This window comes from Petaurus breviceps, unplaced genomic scaffold (assembly GCF_028583685.1).
Source record: "Petaurus breviceps papuanus isolate PSGF00001 unplaced genomic scaffold, PetGlider_PUasm1.0 126, whole genome shotgun sequence".
Lineage (NCBI taxonomy): Eukaryota > Metazoa > Chordata > Mammalia > Diprotodontia > Petauridae > Petaurus > Petaurus breviceps.
In genome coordinates this window covers 41,234,324-41,257,279 of record NW_027185655.1, presented here as the reverse complement: position 1 = coordinate 41,257,279, position 22,956 = coordinate 41,234,324, and the positions used below count along the sequence as shown (strand labels likewise).

The window sequence follows — 22,956 nt, the reverse complement described above, 5'->3', positions numbered from 1 at the left end:
TTGGCCAGTGAGTCAATAAGGTTGTTACATTCTCTGAGCTGGGAGAAGGCTATATAAGACCTGATGTGTAGCTTTGTTTGGGGGCTCACTTTGAGAAGTGTTCTGTGATTTGATCATATGAAACTCTGGGAAGCCGTTGTCCAGGGCCCCCTTGGCTTTGAAACCCAGATGTTGTTTGGTATGGATGTAATGGTTGGACAGTTTGGAAATCTGTCTATTTGATCTGTTTCCGTCTTGATAATTCTGTCTGTATATTCTGAAGTTCGGGGTGCTGACCTCTTTACCCTGAACTAGGTAAACGATATATGTTTGACTGATTAAAGTAAGCTTGTTAACCCATTTTGAGTTGCTTTCCTTTATCAAAGCAGATCCAAGAACCTGTGTTGGCAGCAAACCCTGAGGACGCTTGGGGTGCTTGCTGCTACAAAGGGAGAGATTAAAGCTGAATATATAGATTTGGGAGTAATCTGAACAATGATTTTAATTAAACTCATGGGGCCAGATGAGATCACCAAGGGAAAAAATGTGCTGAGAGGGAAGAAAAAGAGCTGAGGACAGAGCCTTAGAGAATACCTAGTTGGAGGTTAGAGAAAAATTATGCTCTACCAAAGAATATTATTAAAGAAATGAAGGTTTCATGTGCTCCGTTCTACATGGTAACACAGTTGGGAAGAAAGTTTTTACATAGAATAATCATCTAATCAATGATTAGAACTATTTTTAATCAACTCAAAAGTGCTAACTCTTGTAAGTATTACTTTTGGTGTAGTGACTAAAGCAAGTCAACAAGCATTTATTAACCACCTATTGTGTGCCAAGTACTATACAAATCATTAGTGATAGAAGGAATGACAAACAAATGGATATAGATAGACCAACATACACTAACTCAAGGAGTGCACATAGAAGAGACAATATGCAAACAATTATGTATGAACAAGATACACACACATACATAGATGATAAATTAGAACACTAGATTTAGAATTAATAGGACCTGAGTTTGACTCTGAGTTCTTCTGCTATTATATTGTGACCTCAAGCAAGTCTCAGTTTCCTCATCTCTAAAATAAGGTGGTTTGGATATGTCTAATTTCCCTTCTACCTTAAAAAAATATTGTATTTAGATTTATGGAATAAAACAAGAATTTCCATAATATAGTATAATTGAAAAGATGATTGCCTTTCTACTTATAAATCCTTTGGGTCCTATGTTCTACTAATGTTATATTTCTATCATTTCTATGGTTGTTTCTCAAGTTTTTATAAGCTGGCTTGCACCAGTACAATTCATTTGTTCCAGAAAGAGTCACTTCATAGATCACACAGAAATAACCAGTCAATCTTTGTCTTAATTCTCATAAACCCAGGTTCACATTGTTAGTGGCAGACCAGAGACTAGTATTCAGTTCTCTTTATTATCATTCTAGCAATCCCTCCTCTCCTCTAGATAGACAGTGATGAGTATGAATAATGAAAGAAAAACAAATCTTGATAAGTTTCTTGCTATAAAATACTGCACATAATGGAACCTTTATGAAATGAATGACATGTATCTTGTTGTATGATGGTTTGTGCTTATAAATAAGGTAGTTCTAATCTTTTGCTGACAAAGTTCTTGTATTAAGAAAAATCATTTCCAAAGTAACCATTCATTATGTCAGTTTATCTCTGTATTACTGCTTCCCAATCACAATTCTAAGAAAACGTGTAAGCTGTCACAAAAAGGGGGGAAAAACCCTCACAGGATAATCTCTTAGAAGTGTCAATTGCTGTGCTGTTTGATTTTTCAATTTCGGTTTATGGAGCTGACACAGAGAGGTCTGGCAAGTTTCTAGGGTTTGTTTTAATGGTAACAAAAGATTACTTTCTATGAGAGCCGCATTTGTGAGCTATTTTATACACTTCAAAAAAAAAAGGAATCAGTATACTCTAAGGTCTTGAAATCACATTTGACTCAGGGCATTTGTGTGCCCCAAGCAAAGTTTGAAAATCTTAAATGGTGTGTTACTGTGTTACTGTCCACCCTAGGCAGCAAGCCTTCTTTCATACATAAACAACTTAACTTACTCCAACCTAAATACCTCTTTCTCATGGAGAGCAAAGTTTTATGAAGTGGAAATATATGCATTTACAAAAAAGGAATATTTTTCAATTTCTCTCCCTTGAATAACTTATGTATTACAACTGGTAGGACTCACCCACATTGCCTTTTCCTGGTTTTAGCTCCACATAAAACATTTTTTCCAGTATTAATTTGTTTAATTAAAGCAAAACACTATTGAGTTACTTTGCTTATAGAGCCTAAAAGAATTAATTTCACTCAGCACCTCTTAGAGACAACAGATCTGGTGACAGAAAATGTTCTGTCCAGAAACACAAACTCTAAAGAAATTCAGGTAGAACATTCCACAAGTCTTGATGTATTAGCATGTGTTTATATTGAGAACATAACCTATGTTTTTGTACTTTCACATCTACTAATGATTTCTTGATCCAGAAAAATTTAAATATGGAGAAAGGATTCCTTATTTCTTTCTAAAAAAAAATTACTCCTTCCATTCAGATACTACTTTTGTATGTAAAATAACAACTATAATTCTTTGCTGAAGGACATTTTAAATACATCACAAAATGTCAAAATGGTACAAAAATTATATGCAACTTTTAATATCACGAGACAAAAAAACATTTAAACTTTAGAAATAAATGAATTTTCTAAAAACACATAGGACATTTGGTTTAATTCAATAGCATTTGTCCAATGGAGAAAATGCATAAGTTTTTGAAGTCAGCATTTAAGATCTGAAATCCCACCTTCCTGACCTTGTGAAAATTCTTTGACCTCATATCTCAGTTTTCTCTAATTTTACATGAGATTATTTGAAGGATGATAATTCATTTTCTAAAAATTCTAGGAGTAGCTAGGTGGTGCAGTGAAGCAAGCAGTGAAGGAGCACCGGCCCTGGAGATAGGAGGACCTGAATTCAAATCCGGTCTCAGACACTTAACACAAAAACTAGCCATGTGACCTTGGACAAGTCACTTAACCCCAATTGCCCTACCTTCTCCCCTACAAAAAGCAAAAAAGAAAACAATTCAAAAAACTACAACAAAAACTATAAATTCTACAATAAAAATAGGAGTGATTTTCAAATGTCTAATAATGTTATAATTATTTGTTCTACCTTTGTACTTTTTCTATTCCCCCCTATTATTTGAAGTTCTTTGAGATATAAGAATATAGCACTATATTTGATCCCTGGATTGAATATCAGAAGACTAGAAGGGTTCTAAAAACCCTTCTAATAGCTAACTGTTAGACCTTCTATAAGTTACAAGCATTCTAAAGCTTTAGTTTCCTGATCTGCTAAATGAGATTGTTCGACAATTTTATCTCTATGGACTTTTCTAGTTTTGAATTTCTATGATTTAATCTAACAAGTATTTAGTAACTGCCTATTATGTGTCCAACATTATCTACCATAGAGTACACAATGAGAAGTACAGATTTGGAGTCAATGTAAAGGAAAATAAGCTATCAAAAAGTAAATTGATCTACAAGGAAAATGGTTGTTATCTCTTTCATTAGGTTCATTTGAGAAGAGGTTAGATGACCACTGGGTTGGTTGGTATTCGTATTATAAGGGAGATTCCTCTTCAAGTACATGTTGAATTGGGTGACCAATGAAATTGCTTCCAACTTTAATAAGTTTCTGTGATTCTTTACAATCTATGAAATTCAACATGGTACCTTCTACATAGAATCATATAGTGATTCATTTATTAATGTTGACCAGGAGTGTAATAAAATTAAAGTGGTAGCTTAGGAAGATTATGCAGGCTTTGATATACAGAATGAAGGGAGAGACCAAGGATAGGGGGACCAGTTTAGGGGTGATTGGAATCAGGGGAGGAAGAGATGAGACCCTACTCTAAGGGAGTAGCAATAGGAATGAAAAAGAAAATAAGATCCAACAGATTTTTCTGGAAGAATCAGTAGAATTTTATATCAGAAGAGGTGGCTAGGTGACAGTGAATAGAGCACCAGCCCTGGAGTCAGGAAGGTCTGAGTTCAAACCCAGCCCCAGACACTTAATACTTACTAGCTGTGTGACTTGGGTAAATCACTTAACCCCAATTTCCCTCCCTTTCCCCCTCCAAAAAGGGGCGGGAGGATGGCTAGGTGGTGCAGTGAATGGAGCACCAGCCCTGGAGTCAGGAGGGTCTGAGTTCAAACCCGACCCCAGACATTTAATACTTACTAGCCATGTGACCTTGGGCAAGTCACTTAACCCCCATTGCCCTGCCTTCCCCCCTCCAAAAGAGAAAAAAAAATAATTTTATGTCAGATTTTATACTGTTGAAAGGCAGTACCAAGAAATGCATAAAGAGTTGACTTTGAAGACTGCAAGATCCACCTCTAATACATGTTGGCTGTGTGACCCTGGGCAAGTGATCGGGCCCTTCTCAAAACACTTCACAGTGCTCTAGGAACTTCTCAAAAACTATAATTTGTAGAGAAGTTAAGGGGGAGCTCCTAAAACAATGAAAGGACTCCAAGTCTTCTCACCAGAAATATCGAAATTCAAGTTGTTTTGTAAGGAAGATAATTAGTTGGATTTGGGCCATATAGAGTTTGAGGTGATAACAGGATATCCAGAAAGAAGCAACCTACAAGCAATTAAAAATAAAGGAGAGGAGCTAAGTTACAAGCCTTAGATAGCTGGAATACATGTGGTAATGAGTATATGTAAGGAAAAGGACAAAAGACCAAGGACAAACCTATAGATTATTTAAATTTAAGAACTAGAAGGCAAAAAAGTGTACCAAGAGTATAGAAAGAAAGGTACAATGAAAACCAGGATTGTATTCATCAGTATCACAAGTATTACCTTTTAAAATACCTTCAGATAGGTGGATTGTGACATCCATTTCCATTCCAATCAGTCCTCAGAATTGTGTTAACCATGATGCCTACCTTTATCTCAGAAGAGTGGGGATGGCATGTTTTGAAATTAATAGCTCTTTCCTGAATATATTGGCAAGAAAACACCAAGATAGGAATACTGGTCCATTTATGCATGCCTACTTCTAAGAAAAAAAGTTGTAAAATATGAATTCAGTTAAAAAGTTTGTTTAGATCATAAAGTTTGTTAGATTTAAATTTTACCTATGTAAATTTTACCCTATGAACTCCTGGAGCTCTATACAAAGAGTTTCTAATCCTAAGCTGCTGGAGATGAGATGAATTCTAACAATGCTTCTACCCCAGACTACAGAACACCTTGTATAAGTACAATTAGGAATATAAAGAAAAATGGGTTGTCTACAAGGAGCAATATTGAACAATTTTGTCATTGGCAAATGACCTCTAACATCATCTCTTCTAGAAAACCAGACTGACTTGGTGAAAATGAAGGATTTAATATTTTAATTTCAACCCTCTCAGCTCTTCAGTCTGGTCAAGGGCAATGGCTGAAAAGTCACACATGCTTTGTGGCTTCAGCAAGACTACTTATCAATATTTTCCATGCCAACAAAAGAATGCAGGAGTACCTGGGCTAACTAAACACTCCTTTTCTGCTTCAGAGACACTCTAACCTCTTTCAAAGATTCTCCCAACCCTGAAATTTCCTTTCCCATCTGCCAAACACCCAGACCCCAGAATATGTGTGTGGTGTGATGACAGGTGCATGGCATATGGGATCATTATGGATTTGTAAAGGTAATTTTAAGAATGTAGTTTTGCAACAAGCAGAATTATGTCTTGTTTAAGACTCTAGGACTAAAGCTGAAAGGAAATGTCAACACAGGTGAGATTGATTTTATTGCATTATATAGGGACCAACAGCAAATAACACACGAATGGGTTTTATGACAAAAATATAATGTATTTATCTGGCAAAAAAGTATTTCTCTCCCACAGTCAATATTAAACAGAAATTGAATGATTAAAATCTATATGTCCATTTTCCTATTATTATTCTTACCATTTGGAATGATGAAGAACAAGAAATAACGTATTATGTTTAGATATTTATAAACGTACTTTCAGACAGAAAATATGTATAAATATTCACCAGTTAATCAATATCACTTTATGTTTTAAATATGATTGTATGCACATAAATAAAATAATCTACATATTTACATATGATATATGTAATAACTGTAAAGTACTTTACAAACATTAAGGCTTTTGTTTACCCCATGGCACATAAATGTTACTATTACTATTAGTTTGTATCTGTTTCACCATATCCAAATTCTGTGCTAAGACTTTGAATTTGCAGTTTGGTAAATGAAAAAAATACTCCATAACCTCAGGAAATTTTAAAATTGATATTCTAGAATAGGAGTTCTTAAATATTTTTTACGTTATAGACCCTTTTGGTAGTCAAACAAAGCCCATGGACCCCTTCTCATGATAAGGTTTTCACATCCACAAAATAAAATGTTAGATTACAAAGGAAACCATTTATATTGAAATACATATGAAAATATTTAAAAATCAAGTTCATGGACCCCAGATTAATAAATTCTGCCCTAGAGGTAAGATGTGAAGAATTACCTAAAACTAGATAAAATTATAAATCTATAATAAAATTTTTAAGATTATTCCATATTTAGCAGATGAGGAAAAAAGACTTAGATTGGATTCCCTTATTCTTCAGTTTTATATTCACAAATGTTGCCAAAATCCTCCTTTTTTTCCATTTTGTAGGAAATTCTGAAACTGGTTCCATTTTTCTCAGCAGATCTTCCATCAAAAGAATGGTCAATTGCCTGGGACAATCCAAATGAACCCAATTTACTTTGCCTTTCACACACACAAAAAGCATTTTTGCCCTTGTTCACCCTGAATAAATAATACAAGTCATTAATAGAAAATTCTGTAGCAAACATACTGGAAATAATCTGCTGGCATTCGAGAGAGTACACTCTTTTTGCTTCTGTCACATGAAATTAGTCACAAGCTCACAGCATGCTGAGTCTACACCGAGTTTGGGTAACATTGGATAGAGTGTCTCTGAAATATGGCACCCAGCAACGGACAGCAAGATGCCCGGCTTGCTTTCAGAAGCCATAGCCATAGTGGGAGTGTGCCTGCTTCACCTCTATTCCCCTCTTCTTTTCTTCCTTCCTATCGAAGTCTGAGGGAGGACTTTCTGGCACTCTATTGAGAAGATGCTTCTGCCAAGGAAAGTGGAATGTAGGCAGTATCAAAAGATCTTTCAAGGAATGAATCACATCCGTATATGCTTTGTTCAGTAACATGACATGTTGTGACTGGGTCTCTATTAGCAAAGCAAAGTCAAGAAGTGGGGGAATTATCTAGGCAAGTCAGGAGTAATATCCATTTTCAACCAAATTACATGGATAATTTATTTCCTTTCTTAGATATTTCAGATGAAGTTGGTTCTATTGCCTGAATGAATTGAAGAGAGTTGTTTCAATATTCTGCAGTGCTGATGGAGATGTGAATTTGATCAGCCAATCTCATCCATGTGGGTATTCATTCCAAGGATGCCTTTCAAGGATACCCAGCCCTTAGCACAGTGCTTGGCACAGTTATCATAAGTGATGACTGACTTCCCTTGTTGATATTCACTGACTATGATCCAAAGGTGGGCACGTTGGAAAAAAAATATACATATCCACACACATGCATGTATATGTATGTATTGTGTGGATGCAAGCACAGTGCTTGGCAAAGTTATCATAAGTGATGACTGACTTCCCTTGTTGATATTCACTGACTATGATCCAAAGGTGGGCACATTGGAAAATGGCATGTGTGTATACATACCCACACACGTATGTATATGTATGTATACATATGTGTGTATTGTGTGGATGCATGCACATGTTGTGTATATATGTATTGTACAGATGTGTGTATGTGTGTTTCTATATCTACATACACATGTATATGTGTGTGCTACAAATAAGGTTTGGGGATTAGGGAACAAATGAGGCAAAAGACCAGAACAGTACTCATAAGCCTATACCTGTATATCATGAATATTCTCTTCAAGAGGAATTGATCTCTGAAACTAACTCAGGAAATACTTGCCAGCCTTCCCTCCCCTTCCCATCCCAAAAGATACTTATTACACCTAAAACTTCTGTGAACTTCAAACTGAATTAAAGCTTCATTTCAGTTTAAATATAAAGCAATTGGTAAAGTACATAGTCTATCTGTGTTTTCTAAGTCAATAACACAAATTATTTTAGGGATATGAGAAGAATGCCCTGCCAGCCAATGATGAATGCAATCTTGCTCTAGGCGTTAGTCATTTTTCTCACTTCCTTGCCTCTCTAAAAATAAATCTGGTGATACATCCTTTGTTCCTGACTTCTCTAGGCTGTGACTGCCTTTCTCACAATCATCATCATCATCATCATCATCATCATCATCAAAAAAGCACTTATTTAGTACCTTATTGGGAATGGTGTTGTTGAAGATACTATAAAACAAATGAAAGAGAGAACCCAACCCACCAGAGCTTTTAGTCTAAGACAAATACTAAAGCAGACCAAGACATTAGTGCTAGACATTAAAGACACCCACAGTCACAAATTCACTAAACTGACATTCTTCAGAGGGAAGGGGAGAGAATAAAAATTTAGCCAGGTACTGTGCTAAGCACTTTAGAAATATTATGTCATTTTTTGCTCACATCAATCCTGTGTAGTAGGTGCTATTATTATCCTCATTTTACAATTGAGGAAACTGAGGCTTGTATAGGATCACACATTTAATAAGCACCTGAGGTTGGATTTGAACTCAGGTCTTCCTGACTCCAGTCCAAGCACTCCTCTGTGCCACTTAGTTACCTCTATCAAATACAAAAGGGCAGTGTGTTAATGGTATGGGCAGTGAAATCCAAGCCTCTATTGAGTTATAGTAGTCAGATATCAATTTGAAGAATATGGGATGTTCTATGACTGGGTATATAAAGGATTGCTAGTAGGACAAGGCACCAGAAGATGGGACATCCTGATACATACAGAATGTTTGCTATCCCCTCTGTTATGGAGAATCACCACCACTCTGCCAGTCAGGTGGAGAAAGCTTCCTAAGGAAATAGTAACTCCCAGATTTGTGAGTTCATCCTGGCCAGGGGTAAAGAAAAGGGAATTAGATGCAGCTTGTTTTTTTTTAAATAGAATTCTCCTGTTTGGTCTAGAGTCTAGATATGAAGAACAAAGATGGATATGGGATCAAAATGCCAAAAAGATTTTTTAAAAGATAGAAATGCCGTGTAATGTCTAAGTTTTCCTCTGCCACTCACAGTAGAGGTGTAAGTATAGAATGTATATGTGCTTGTATGTGTATGTGTATATGTAGATGTAGCAAGTGTAAGCCATAATGAAAGGGTTGGACTTGAATGACTTCAGGGAGCCCTTTTGTTGTGGTTTAAATCTGGGGACTCCAAAAGCTATTGCTATGGGAGCTCTGCCCACCCAAAACTGTTGGGGTTTCATGATGTGTTGTGGTAGAACCGTCTCAAAGAATTCAGAGTCAGACCTCTAATCCAGTATAGGCATTTATTGAGATTGATGCCTCTCATGAAGTGGGCTGAGTTCCAAGAGGAACCAGCAACTTCAGAGAAAGCAAGATGGATTTTTATAGAGTAAGTATGATGATTACATAATCAAAATTTACATGGAATATAGGAATAAGATTAATATTAAGAGGGCAGGAGGAGTTTGTTAAGGGATTAGGTAACGGAGGAAGGGTCCCATCTATGGTTCGGTGGGTAATCACTCTGGTCATGCTGTCCTCCAAGTGCCTAGTGATTGTGGTCCTGTCTGGTCAAGGTGGATAGTTAGGTATTGCGGTCCCATCTTGGGCTAGATGGACGATGTGATTGTGATTGAATACAACAACACACCTGTTTCTAAGGGAATGGGTCTGGGGACACTTACTAGGTAGAGGTAGTAGCTAGTTTCCCATCACATGGACACACCTGTTGTTTCTGTAGGAACTAAGAGTTCAGGGACACACCTGTTGTTTCAGTGAGCAGGGAGGCATATATGAAGAAGTCAGGACACTGGCGGTGGGAGGGGGAGAGGTTGGAGGGGGCCTAGGTAGGTACAGTGTGGCCTATAATGAAGTTAGAATATTGGGGCTGAGGGCAGCTTTTATCAGGTTTCCATCACTTCCATCTTTAAATCTATGATTCTATGACCACAGGGAATAAATTATTAAGAAGATGAAGAACTCTGTTTTCAGCATAATTCAAATAGAAAGGAGGTTTTTATTAATCCTTTCCTTTCTCAATTCTCAGTATTCTAGAGTTATAAAGGACCTGAGGGACTGATCATGTCCAATGCCCTCTGTTTATATATAGGTATAAATACATTTTTTTTAACTTCTGAAAGATCTACTAGCACTTGTTGAATTTTCATGAAATTATTTAACTTGATTCAATCTTGTATAGACTATTCCACCCCTAAAATCTTTACTTTATTCTCTGTAAGTGGTCAAGAAATGTGTTGCTATTCATCCATTGTCCATGATGGCATGTACAGTAATGACCTTCAGAAACCATTCTGTTCCAATTTGGCTAATTTGATTGTTGTGGCAAATGAGTTTCTTTTTCCTTTTCAGTTCTACTCTCTAGGTTGCAAGGTTGTTGAAAAGAAATTGCTGAGACACTAATTAGGGCATAAAGTGTGATTTTCTTTATTTCTTCCTGCTCTTTTTCTAGTTTTCACTTATAATATCCCCAAGGAGTCTCTCTTTCATTCTTTTCCTCTTAAGTCCTGGCCCCCTACGTGACCTATTTTCGTCATGTCTTACTTGTAGGCCATTGATTTCCAAGTCTACGTCTCTTTCTTCACCTGTCTAGTCTGGAAGGGCTTGTCTGCTTTTCTAATACTCATTGAATGTTTTTCAACAATCTAAAACAGGGCGTAATTGCTTTACCATCTCAATATTCTCCTTGGAAATGCCAAAACTTTTCTTGGTCAAACAAATAGAAAGTCATGAGTCATTTGAAATCTCCTCTTTATCCCCAAACATCTGAAACTATTTTTTAAACTTTGGAAAATGACTAAGTGTGCTCCAATAGATGGCCTTAGATGCCTCTTATCTTCACCAAAACTACTAAAATGTCAATGTAATATAAGTTTTATTTACTATGTATTGGATTTTTTTTACATGATCTGTGATTTCATTGGTTTAAGGAGCTGCCTTGCAGGAAGTCCTTCTATTGAGGCAGGTTACCTTCTTCTCTGCAGTTCAAAGTCTTCAAAGAATGGTCTAGGACACAATGAGATTAATTGATTTGCCCAAGGTCACACAACCAATTTGTATCTAACTCAGGTCTTCCTGACTCCAAGGCAGATTCTCTAGCCATTATGTGACACTGAGTCTCATGTGTGGCTTATTTATTTTATTGTATATGTGTATATATAAATATGTGCATAGATTTGTGTGTGTGTGTGTATAGGTGATCTCCAGGCAAGGATAATGAAAAACGTGAAAATATGGATAATGTAAGAAAAAACAAAGGTTAAAAAGAATGGAGGAACAATACTCTGCTAGGAAAATGTCTACATTCTTCCTATTAAGTGACTGGTACAGGACTGAGAGAACCAGTCCATTTATAGCCTAATGGGGAAAATTCTCTCCCCATACAAGTCCTGTTATGAAAGAAACAGAGATGTACCTAAATGAATATACCTTACAAGATCCAGTTAGTGATTTCTGAAGGGAAACTCACAGTTTCTAAAATGTCTTCAGTGCAGGATACAGTCTGACTATGGAACTCTTACTGCCCCAAGACAGACCAGCAGAAGGGCTCTAAATATCTATACCACCCCCAACACACTGGATACTGAACCATTGGGAGACTGTGAGATGAGAAGAAAACCCAAGAGCAAATGTACTGCCAGCTTCCCATGACAGCTGCTGGGAGAGGAAATGAGCTTAGGGGGTTGACCTGGCTTCCGAAGAAGATGTAATGGCAGGGGTTCTTAACTAATATTTGTATTAAGGACCCCTTTGGCATTCTTGTAAAAATATGGATACCTTCTCAAATAATATTGTTAATAAGTTGAAGTAAATACTAAACTTAAAGTACAGGTTAATGAAAATTAGGATAGAGTTTTTCCATCTCCAAGTTCACCAACCTAAACTGAAATATATCCATGGGCCCCTTTTGGGTCTGTAAACCCTGGCTTAAGAATCTCTAATCTATGGGCTATAAGGTGATGCCTGTGCTGGGTACATTAATGTTATTTACTTATGCATTTTTCATACTATGATCAAAAGTTTTATACTATCTATTTTACCAGTGACCTTCCACAGATACACTTTAGGGATGTTAAAGATTTCCCAATCTTTTTATGGGGTCTGTTTGTCTGAGTGGGTGATAATTTGACTGAGTAATCTCACCAAACCTAAACTATACAAAAGAATGTAGGCTATCACCTCCAAAAGAGGCAGGTGAAGCAGTTGCCACAGAGCCTAGGTAGGCCAAAGAAATTATGGCTGATACCCAACAGCATCCTCTGGTAGAGGGATGGTGTATATCACACATGAGTTTCACATGATTGACAACATAATTCCCTGCTCCATTATTATCAAAAAGAATCAAACACTACATGACTGCTTTTGGTATCATACACATCTCCCCATTAGAGAAGTTGACTATTTCCAAAAAATTTTTAAGTAATTGCTTATAAGTCATTCATATAATATTCCTTTATAGAAGGGTAAAAGAAACTGAAGGAGATATAAAATCCTAGGTGCTTTAAAGACATCCTATATATAAATCATTTCATATGTGTCAAGGATAAAACAATATAAGAATGACTAGAATAATATGCTTCCCAAATATGTCATAATTAATTTGCCTTTAATTTATTTTTCCTCACTTGATGTTTTTTTTAAAACTATTTGTAACAAAACATTCGGAAATGTTCTTCAGGAAAACCTCACATTACTCAACATTACCAATATGACATTCTCACTGTAAGCCAATCTTGAACCTCCTTCAATATAATCTATAAAGTGACATTTCCTATTCTGTAATTGTATATAATCAATGACTGTCTCAAATATTGCCAATTTTCATTAAGTCATGATTGCTTTCATTTAAAAATCCAAAAAAAGCTGATTACCTCTAAAAGACAACTAGCCAGAGCTACCCCTTAAAATCATTAGCTCATCTATATGAGAAACATTTATATTTTATATGAGTTTCATAATCAATGATCCTTACAATACCCTTTTGGGTCAGGGGGGATAGAAGTATTTATCACCTGCATTAATCAGAAAGAAAAGCTGATATGTAAAATGGAGCAAAATTAACAACTGGTGTTTCCACTATCATTCTTTGCTTTTTTTTTTAAGCAATCGGGGTTAAGTAACTTGCTCAAGGTTACACGGCCAGTTATTATTTCTGGGTGTGGTGCTGATGCTTTTTTTTAAATCACTGAAACATTGGCTGTGTAATTCTTTACTATAGCTGAGAGTCCAATAAAAGCTGAAGTGAAGCTTCTTATAAGCCAAAATAATGGAGAAATTTCCACAGTAGTTCAGACTATTTATATTTGCAGTATTGAAGATATGGAGAGAAGTAAGGAACATCACTACAAATGTGGTCATGAAGAAGTTGTGAATGCTATGGGAGGATTGGGTCACAGGAGAAACAAAAGGTAAGAATAATAGCATTTGGAGGATGGTTAAGTCACTGCTCATTAATCTTAAAAATGCTGCTTGAGGCCTCTCTGCCACCACCTGCTGTTTTGGGTATGCCCACGGAACCACCAGCATCTGCCCAGGTGAAACATGATTAATGAGACTTGTAAACCCAAAAGAATAACAATTCCTCCACAATATCCTTGTAGTAGTCTAGCTGGGGTAGAGAGAGATTTAGATAGATGAAAAGGAAATCCTCCTCAGTTTTCCAAGCCCCAAATCTAGCTAGATATGTAAAACTTGATACTTAGGGCTTGAGGTCACTGTGCTTTAAATTCCTGACTCAAAGAATAAAGACAATTTTTCCCAATTTCTATCAGATGGAACTAGTTTTTCATCTGCTATGTGAAACAATTTAAAAGTGATCATATATCACCAAATGTTTGAGAGAATGACTTTCAAGGCAAATACAGTCATTTAGAGTAAGTAGGATTGTTCAAAATAAATGGAAATGTCAAATGGATATTTCAGGTAAACAAGAATGGAAAGCTTCGAAACCAGTTGAGTATTGTATGTTCTGTAGCAAAGATACTGTCAGAAAGAAGAAAACATCTTCCTTGAATTTCTCCTTTTCATATGAATCACAGCTCAACCTTACTGAATTGAAAAACACCCCAAAATAATAAAATTCTCATCAAATCTCCTTCTAAAATTTCTTTAGCTTCAGATATATAGTTCAATAACATTACCAGCACAAATTCATGAGTGTGGAAATATCATGCCTTTTTATAATGAGGTAAGACTTCAATCTATTTCTCACGTATTTACAAATGGATTGGAAAGGTTATAACAATGCCACATAGTCCTTTCTTACCTAAAGTTGCCATCAGGTTGTTTTTTAAGTCCAGTAAATTGAAACACAAAACTTTCACATAGATGTCCATTATTATCCACCAATTAATATCATCTTCTTCATGAGACTATAAACCACAGAGGTGGGGGGAGGAGTAGGAATTATGTTTTCTCATCGTCTAAAATAGTGATATATGTAAGCTAAGAATATAACACTTAATAAGGAAGTTCATGCAAATGACTCCCAAATCTACATATCCAGCCCTAATCTGCCTCCTGAACTACCTCATATGGCTAATCTCCAATCAGATGTCTCATCTCAAAATCAATCTGTTCAATTCAGAACTAACCCCTCCTCTTTCCCTAATGGCTAACAGTTACATAGTGATTTAAAGTTAACAAAGCATTTTACAAACATCTCACTTCATACTAAAATAACCCTGGGAGGTAGGTGCTATTATTATCTTGATCTTATAGCTTAAGAAACCAAGGCAGACAGAGGTAAATTGCTTTGTCCAGGGTCACACAACTAATAAGCATCTGTGGCTGGAATTGAACTCTGGTCTTTCTGACTATAGGGTGCAGAACTCTACTGTGTCACATAATTGCCTATAGCTAGCATTTTATAATCTCAGAGTTATCAATGACTAAATCACATCACCATGGTTACACAGTCATTATATATCAGAAGTGAAATCAGAGCCTCAGTTCCTTCTATCTACCCACTACACCAGTGATCTCCAAAGTTGTAGACGGGCATACCAAAGGGTGTACAAGACCAACTATTGGGGAAAAGGAAGAAAACATTAAACCTGTTTCTATTTAGTCACATCTTTTAAAAATAAAAATTAAGCTTCATTTATACAGATTATATATGCTATATAGAAAGGAAAAGAAAGAAAAATTAAAGAAAATAAATACAATTATGGGCATGATAGCTATTTCCTAAGAAGTTAAAATGGAAAATCCACTTTTACAATAAATACTCAATTTAATAGTTATCATTATTAAATATAACCGGTTATTTTAATTACTCTTACAAATTCAACCCATGAGGATCTCTAAGACTATAAAGCTACATTTTGTTTTTCATTTGTTTCAGTCCTCTCTGACTCTTCATGATCCTACTTGTGATTTTCCTGGACAAAATACTGGAGTGGTTTGCCATTACCTTCTCCAGCTCATTTTACAAATGAGGAAACTGAGGCAAACAGAATTACATGACTTGCCCAGAGTCACACAGCTATACTTACTAGGATACAAAATACTAGTGGCATTTAGAAAACACTATCGATTTTGTAAAATACATCATTATGCCATTTTAAAGAATAATATGATGATTATTTATCTGTTGCAAATACATTTATAGAAATTGAAATTTCTATTGAAATCTCCGAAATTTGTACATAATTGTCTACTGCCATGCTGAATCTGGCTTTTCTTCCCAGTCATACCCTGGAAACCTACTTCCCTGTGAACTAAATTGGCATCGCCAGCTCATTTCCTAAAGGTCACTTCAGGACCAGTGGGCAATAATTACCTTCCACTATTGCTAGCCTGATCCAAAATCAAATTAATAACCTAGAGATGAAAGGCTCTGAATCCCATTATTAAATACTTAAGCCATCCAAACCTTTCATTTGTTGGACAAATACTAAAAGCATTACTGTTAAAAATCTGAAAATGTTTTCTGATAATTATATATAATAAGGTAGTATGATAGAAGCCTTTTTTTACCAGGATTTCCATTATTCACCCAGTGCCCTAGAGGATTTAACTAGTCATATCTTCCTCAAGTCCACTCCTTCCTGGACAGGAAATTTTGTCAATATAAAAAGTGTTTCACTTGCATAGGTAGACTTCCTAGCAGGTTTATGTTGTATGATGCAATCTAGCTTTTACTGAATTATTCACAACTTTTTATCTATTAAATGTCAACATAAGCAAAAACTTGACTTTGAGAGCTGAGTGTATTAGAATTTTCAAAATCATGTGATATTTGAGCAAGTATATAGGTACAAGGCAAATGCCAAACAAATATGTAAATCAAATTTTGTCTCATCTCTACCTTACATGAACTTACTATTCAAATAAATAAAATTCATTGTAATTAACTTATAGAAACATTCAAAGAACTGTAAAAGAAAAAAAAGATACTGAACAGATAAAATCCAGAGGCATGGATAAATGCCTTACTGATTTGAAATAAAGAATGTGAATATGCTCATTCCAATTAGTGAGAATTCAAAAGCACAGAAAAACAGAACCATTTAAAAGTCATGAAGATACCTCATACATGCATTTAATTTGTGTATTAAAAGATGTACGGTTACAGAATTCCATGCAATGAAACACAATCCTGTCTTGATGCTTGGAATGAATGCCACTATCCTTCTTCCCGCCCAAGAAAGTAGAGAAGCAAATGAAGACCATTTAAAATTTTATAAATTCCAAATATATGGTATCTAAATTCACGTTATTTACATTAAAAAGCACCTGAAATCTGTACAGGGGTTAGCATTAGGTTTTCCATGGCTGCTGATTATATAGTAGTAACTTGTTACAAAAGCAATATTAAAAATCAGGACTGACTTTCTAAGCCAATATCACATTGCCCAAGGATTTACTGAAGAGATATGGCTATGCATATTTTTTACAAATAAAAAAGTGATGCAAATATCACCAGAGTCCCGAAGCACAGACTTACTCTGGTTTATTAATTATTTTGCCAAAACTATTGACACTCTTACAAGTAGACTATGGAGAAGCATCTACTCATTCCCTGGGGTAAGATGGGACAATCTGCTGTGCAAAAGAAAAATGTACCATCCAACTAAGTGTCTTCCTATGTGGGGAGGTTATAGTCTATTGACCGTTTTACCAAAAAAAAAATGTATTTAGAATCATTACTGGAAAGGACCATTAAGGGAAAAAAGAGTTCATTTTTCCTTTGGAAAGAGGCCAATGATTCAGAAAATTCAACAATGGTTCTTTATTTGATCAAGTACATTATGTGAATGTAAGGTTAAGTTCCCATACCATAACCTGTTGCTAACGCTTAGGAACTACCTCCACAAAGAAGACAGGGCACATTCTTCTGATGTCAGGACAGAGGAATAGTTTCCAGGGCTGACAATCCATGCTGTTCTTACCCTTATGCCCTCAAAAATGCAAGAAATGCAGGCTATCACACAGGCGTTAGGGCCTATAAAACTGTTCAGTATTGCTACTAACCCATTAACCAGAGAGAGGTTCTGTCCGTAATTAGATTATGGAATATTTGATAGATCCATGACCTTTAGAATCAGGACAAAAAAATGGGAACCAAGTAACAATTTCTTCTTTTTCTCATGTATTGGAAAGACTGTTCAAAGAGAGTCATCATTTTAACTAAACCAGTAGAAGTGGATAGAAAGATTCACTCGTAAGAGCTTCTGTCTTTCATGTTTCAATCCTAAGGATTATGAATCCTAATAAGTTTCTATACATTCCCTAAATACTGAAGATTTCTATGTACATATGTAAATGATTTTTAAGAGTTTGACAATCCAATTTCACAAAAAGTCAATCAAACTAGTTTAATTTTGTAATTTATTTCAAAACTCTAATAAACTGGATTAACCAATCAATTCAGGCATGATAGGCAAATTGGTTGCGTGTGTAGAGGAAATGTCTCTTTGCATCTCCTCTTCATTGTTTTCACAAAACTTTAGTCTTTCACAAAAGATTAATCTCATGTGAACTATTTTTTATTATTGGAGAATTTCACTCTAAGTGAATATTTAGCTCAACTTACAGATATTCATGATGAAGTACTCTGAAATCCATTCTATCTACCCCCCCCCATTTTCAAGGATGATGATGGTGATGGTGAAGCTGTACATGAAGATATATGTGTGTGTCTATACATACATGTATATGTGTATTCATATACATACATACATATATGTAGTCTTTATGATAAATAATATTCTGGCCTTTTCAAGTAAATATAAGTACACTGGCCCAGGGATAGTATAACATGTTTCTGAACTGGTTTTCTAGTAATAGGGTTAGAATCATAGTGCCGTAGCCATGCTATCTCATCAAGACACCCTTATGATCAACTGTATTATCAATTAGAGATACAGTCTGTAGCTATCAGAGAGTCAAAGTGGTCTATGTGGAGATCAAGTCTATGATTCTGGATTTATTAACATCACAATTTAAACCAGCAGTCTCCAAAACTGGGGGCTTTGGCCTTTCACAAGACCTGGGCATGGCCCAAGGGATATATAATTAGCTAATCAGAGCATGGGAAGATGGGTAGCATCCCCAGGCAATTGTGAGGTCGGTCTCCAAAACAACCACTCCTATTCTGATCTTTTAACACTATCCCACATCACCTCTTCCTTCTCCTGCACAAGATGTAAACCCTCCCTCCCCACCCCAACCCATCTGAGCCCTGCATTTTCTCCTCAGGAAATATAGCAGAACTGATACATGGATATAAACAATACTTACAATCAAAGTTATGTGAGTGACACTGGAAAACTTATACATATATCCATTACTGGTGAGTAAAAGTCTTACCACCCAAACCTCCATTTAAGAAGTATGCAATTTAAGAAGGTCAGCAATGTCCTTGTTCCTCTCCAGGCTTCACTCCACACTTTCTCTTTATACCCCTTCCTTCAGTTTCCATTAAAATGTAAGCTTCTTGAGGACAGAGACTGTCTTTCTGCTTGTATTTGTGCTTAGCATCATGTCTGGCAAGCTCTAGTAAGAGCTTACAAATGTGTGTTGACCAACTTGTCTTTTGTTTTAGGTGTGACAGAGTATTATAGAAGGATCAGTCATGAATAGGTTGAGATTATCACTGGAGATCTTTAGTATATCATGTATCCCCCTAAGTCCTTCCCTCCTTCTATTCTTTCATATTAATGCCAACAGCATCACCATCCTTTCATTCAACAAAGTTCACAACTTTAGTATCACCTTTAAATTTTCACTCTCTCTCACCCCACATACCCAGTCAGTTGTCAAATCTTGTCTTTCTACCTCTTGAGTTCTCAAATCTGTCCCCTTCTTTCTACTTTCTACAGCTATCACTCTATTTCAGTCCCTCAACATCTCTTGCCCGGACTATTAAAATAAGCCTCATCATTGGTGTCCCTACCTTCAAGGCTCTCCTCGTCAATCCATCCTCCACAAAGATGCTGAAAGGAATTTTCCTAATGTGCAGCTCTAATAACATTATTCCCCTAATCAATAAAATCCAAGAGCCATTATTGACTCCAGGATTAATTATTATTTCATTTTTATCTCAATTTTAATTTTAATTTTTGTGTGAACTTTATAATATACATCACAGAGTAGAAACATATATAATTTATAAATAGATAAACATATACAATAGGGAGTATTCAGATTTTTTTCTTTACTAATAAGGGTCAAGATCAAAAAAGTTTAGAGAGCATTGCCCAAACAGCAAAGTAACCTAGTCATGGGCCATGTAAGGCCTCCAAACCAAGTACAGAACGACTGAAGGCAGTTTAGGCCCTTTTCCTCTGGGGGATGTGAGGGGAAGAGGATGAGCATGTAACAGAAAAAGAATTACTGATATACTGTAAAATGGGAATTATATTACTCCTTTGTGTATCTTTATCTAGTCTATGTCTGATTGCTATATTTTTTAGTTCTTGGGCTGTTTCTTATGCTAGTAATTGGTTGTTTCTAGGATATGTATTTATTACCATTATTTATACCTGGGTATAAAATTTATTTATACCCATTATTTATTCCTGGGTATAAAACAATCTAAGCTCCAGTATTCAGGTGGTCACTCGGGCTCAGTCTGAAATACTGGAGGAGCCGGTCAGCTCCTGGTGACACTTCACACATTCAGCAGCATATCCAGCAATTAGGACAAAAGAGGATTATGTCATAGTCTGGCATATGCCCTTCCTGAATCCTCTGCACAGATATAAAAAAAAATTATGAGAATGTAAGTTCCTTGTGAGTGAGAGCTAGGTTTCTCTTTCTATATATATGGAACAGAGAAGTATTTTCTTTTTTTAAATGGTATTTTGACAAAGCATCTAGTGCATAATTCTTTACTTATTGGAAACAAAGGGCAAGACATAAAGAACATTTTACTTCATATTATAGTTGTGCAATTTTGTTCTTGTTATGTTATTTACAGTACATTTCACATACTGTTCACATATATTTTGCAATATACAATAGTATAAAATGCTTAGGTGGTTCAGCAGTTGAGTTCTTGGGTCACCACAACAAATCATTACCTTCATAGAAACTGGTCCAAATTTCAAATTTCTATGCACACACACACACACACACACACACACACACACACACACAGATGTGAGTGTGTGCCTGTATAGTTTCTTGAATAACAAATTCCACATCTTCATCTTTTCCCGTATTTGTTTATAGAAGAAACTATTCAGAACATTTTGGCAAAAATATAAAGGAAATTGTACAATATAGGTGTTACCATATAATTCAATCCATCTGTTCATAATTGGGAAGCATATGTGCTCATTTTATGCACAACATCAAATCAATAAACATTTAAGTGCTAAGCTATGTGCCAAGCACTCTAGTATGGGCTTGGGAAACAAAGCCAAAACACACACATACACACACATTCACATATACATATATGTGTGTGTGTATATTATATATACAAATATTCTGACTTCAAGGAACTTACATTCTATCACTGGGGAAATATATATACAAAAATTAAATACAAATATCTATAATTAGACATACATAGTATATGTAGGCATTTTGAAAGAAGAAATACATACATACATGGATGCACCTCTATAACATATATAAACATGTATGTATAAATATGTGTATATGTGTGTTTTCCCCTATGGATTCATAAGTTAGTATATGTGTATGCTCTTGGGAATGGTGGAGAGAAAAGTCACATTAAACTACACATCTGTTTCCCTTAGTGTTCTCCTTTCTATTAAGTTCACTGATCAGTTGTTTCAGCCATGTCTGATTCTTTGTGACCTCATCTGGGGTTTTCTTGGAAGAGATACTGGAGTTGTTTGCCATTTCCTTCTCCAATACATTTTAGAGATGAGGAACTGAGGCAAAAGGTTAAGGGACTTCTCCATAGTCACATAGCTAATAAGTGTCTGAGGCCAGATTTGAACTCAAGAAGATGAGTCTTCCTGATTCCAAGCCCAGTGCTCTATCCACTGTGCCACCTAGCTGCCTTGTATCTATTAAATTACAGTTACATTAAAATATTATACTATTTCTAATATGTCTTCATATATTAGAATTATTTAATTTAATGTTATTAAATATTAAACTATGTCTAAGATACCTTCACATATTAGACATAGTTTAATCTCTAACGCAATTGGATACAGTATTAAGAGACACTCACAGGTTTTATGATCCTTAGTAAAGCAATTAGCTTCATGCCTCAGTTCCCTCATACTTCATTAAGAGGCAGCATGGTATAATTGACAGAATATTGGAAAACCTGCATTTAGATGCTACTTCAGTCACTTTTCTTATCTGTAAAATAAGAAAGTTGGACTCAATGAATTCTAAATCCTTTCTAGTTCTAAATTTATGGGGCTTTTTATTTTAAATCAGCACTTAATCCTTCATTACTTACCTCATAGAGATGTTGCAAGGAAGGTCCTTTGCAAACCTTAAAGACTGGGCACTATCTTTCTTGAATAGTGTAGTTGTCTCGTCTTCAAACTTCTACAATCATGGTATTTTGCATTTAGTTCTACAGTCATATTGTTTATTGTTAATACCCCATATTCCTTTGCAGTTAGTATTTTTTTTCCTGAATATGATCTTACAGACACATAGTGGTTATTTTATGAATGGAAGAAAAAGAACAGGAGCTATAATGGCTTGACAAATGTCAAGTCCATCAGGTGATAAGTACTAATTAACTGCTCTCTCTGTGTAGAAAACTAGAGTCACTTTGGAGAGTCACAGAGGAAATGGAGGTTGTGGCTCCTTTTAGTCAGTAAGAGACAAACATGAAGAAAATTTGATGAAAAATATGCTAGCTGTATCCCTCAAAAATATCACCCAAGTATTAAGAAGTTGTTGGGAAAATCAAAATGATTATCATAGTGAGGCATCATGAATTTGGTCAAAAGCTTCGTGAGCAAAATAAACTTTTAAGATATATGTGATACAGGAGATACATAAGGGAACTGCAAGATCTAGGGCAAAAGATAATTGAGTGGGGCAGCTAGGTGGTGCAGTGAATAGAGCACCAGCCCTGGAGTCAGGAGGACCTGAGTTCAAATCCATCCTCAGACACTTGACACACTTACTAGCCGTGTGACTTTGGGCAAGTCACTTAATCCCAATTGCCCTCCAAAAAGCAATAAAATAAAATAAAATAAAATAAAATAAAATAAAATAAAATAAAA

At 35.6% G+C, this 22,956-nt stretch overlaps 1 protein-coding gene across 1 annotated transcript in view; it reads right to left on the bottom strand.

The window, feature by feature from the left end:
* Positions 1–22,956, bottom strand: part of ANK2 (ankyrin 2) — a 418,509-nt gene that overhangs the window by 383,907 nt on the left and 11,646 nt on the right. The window lies entirely within an intron of this gene.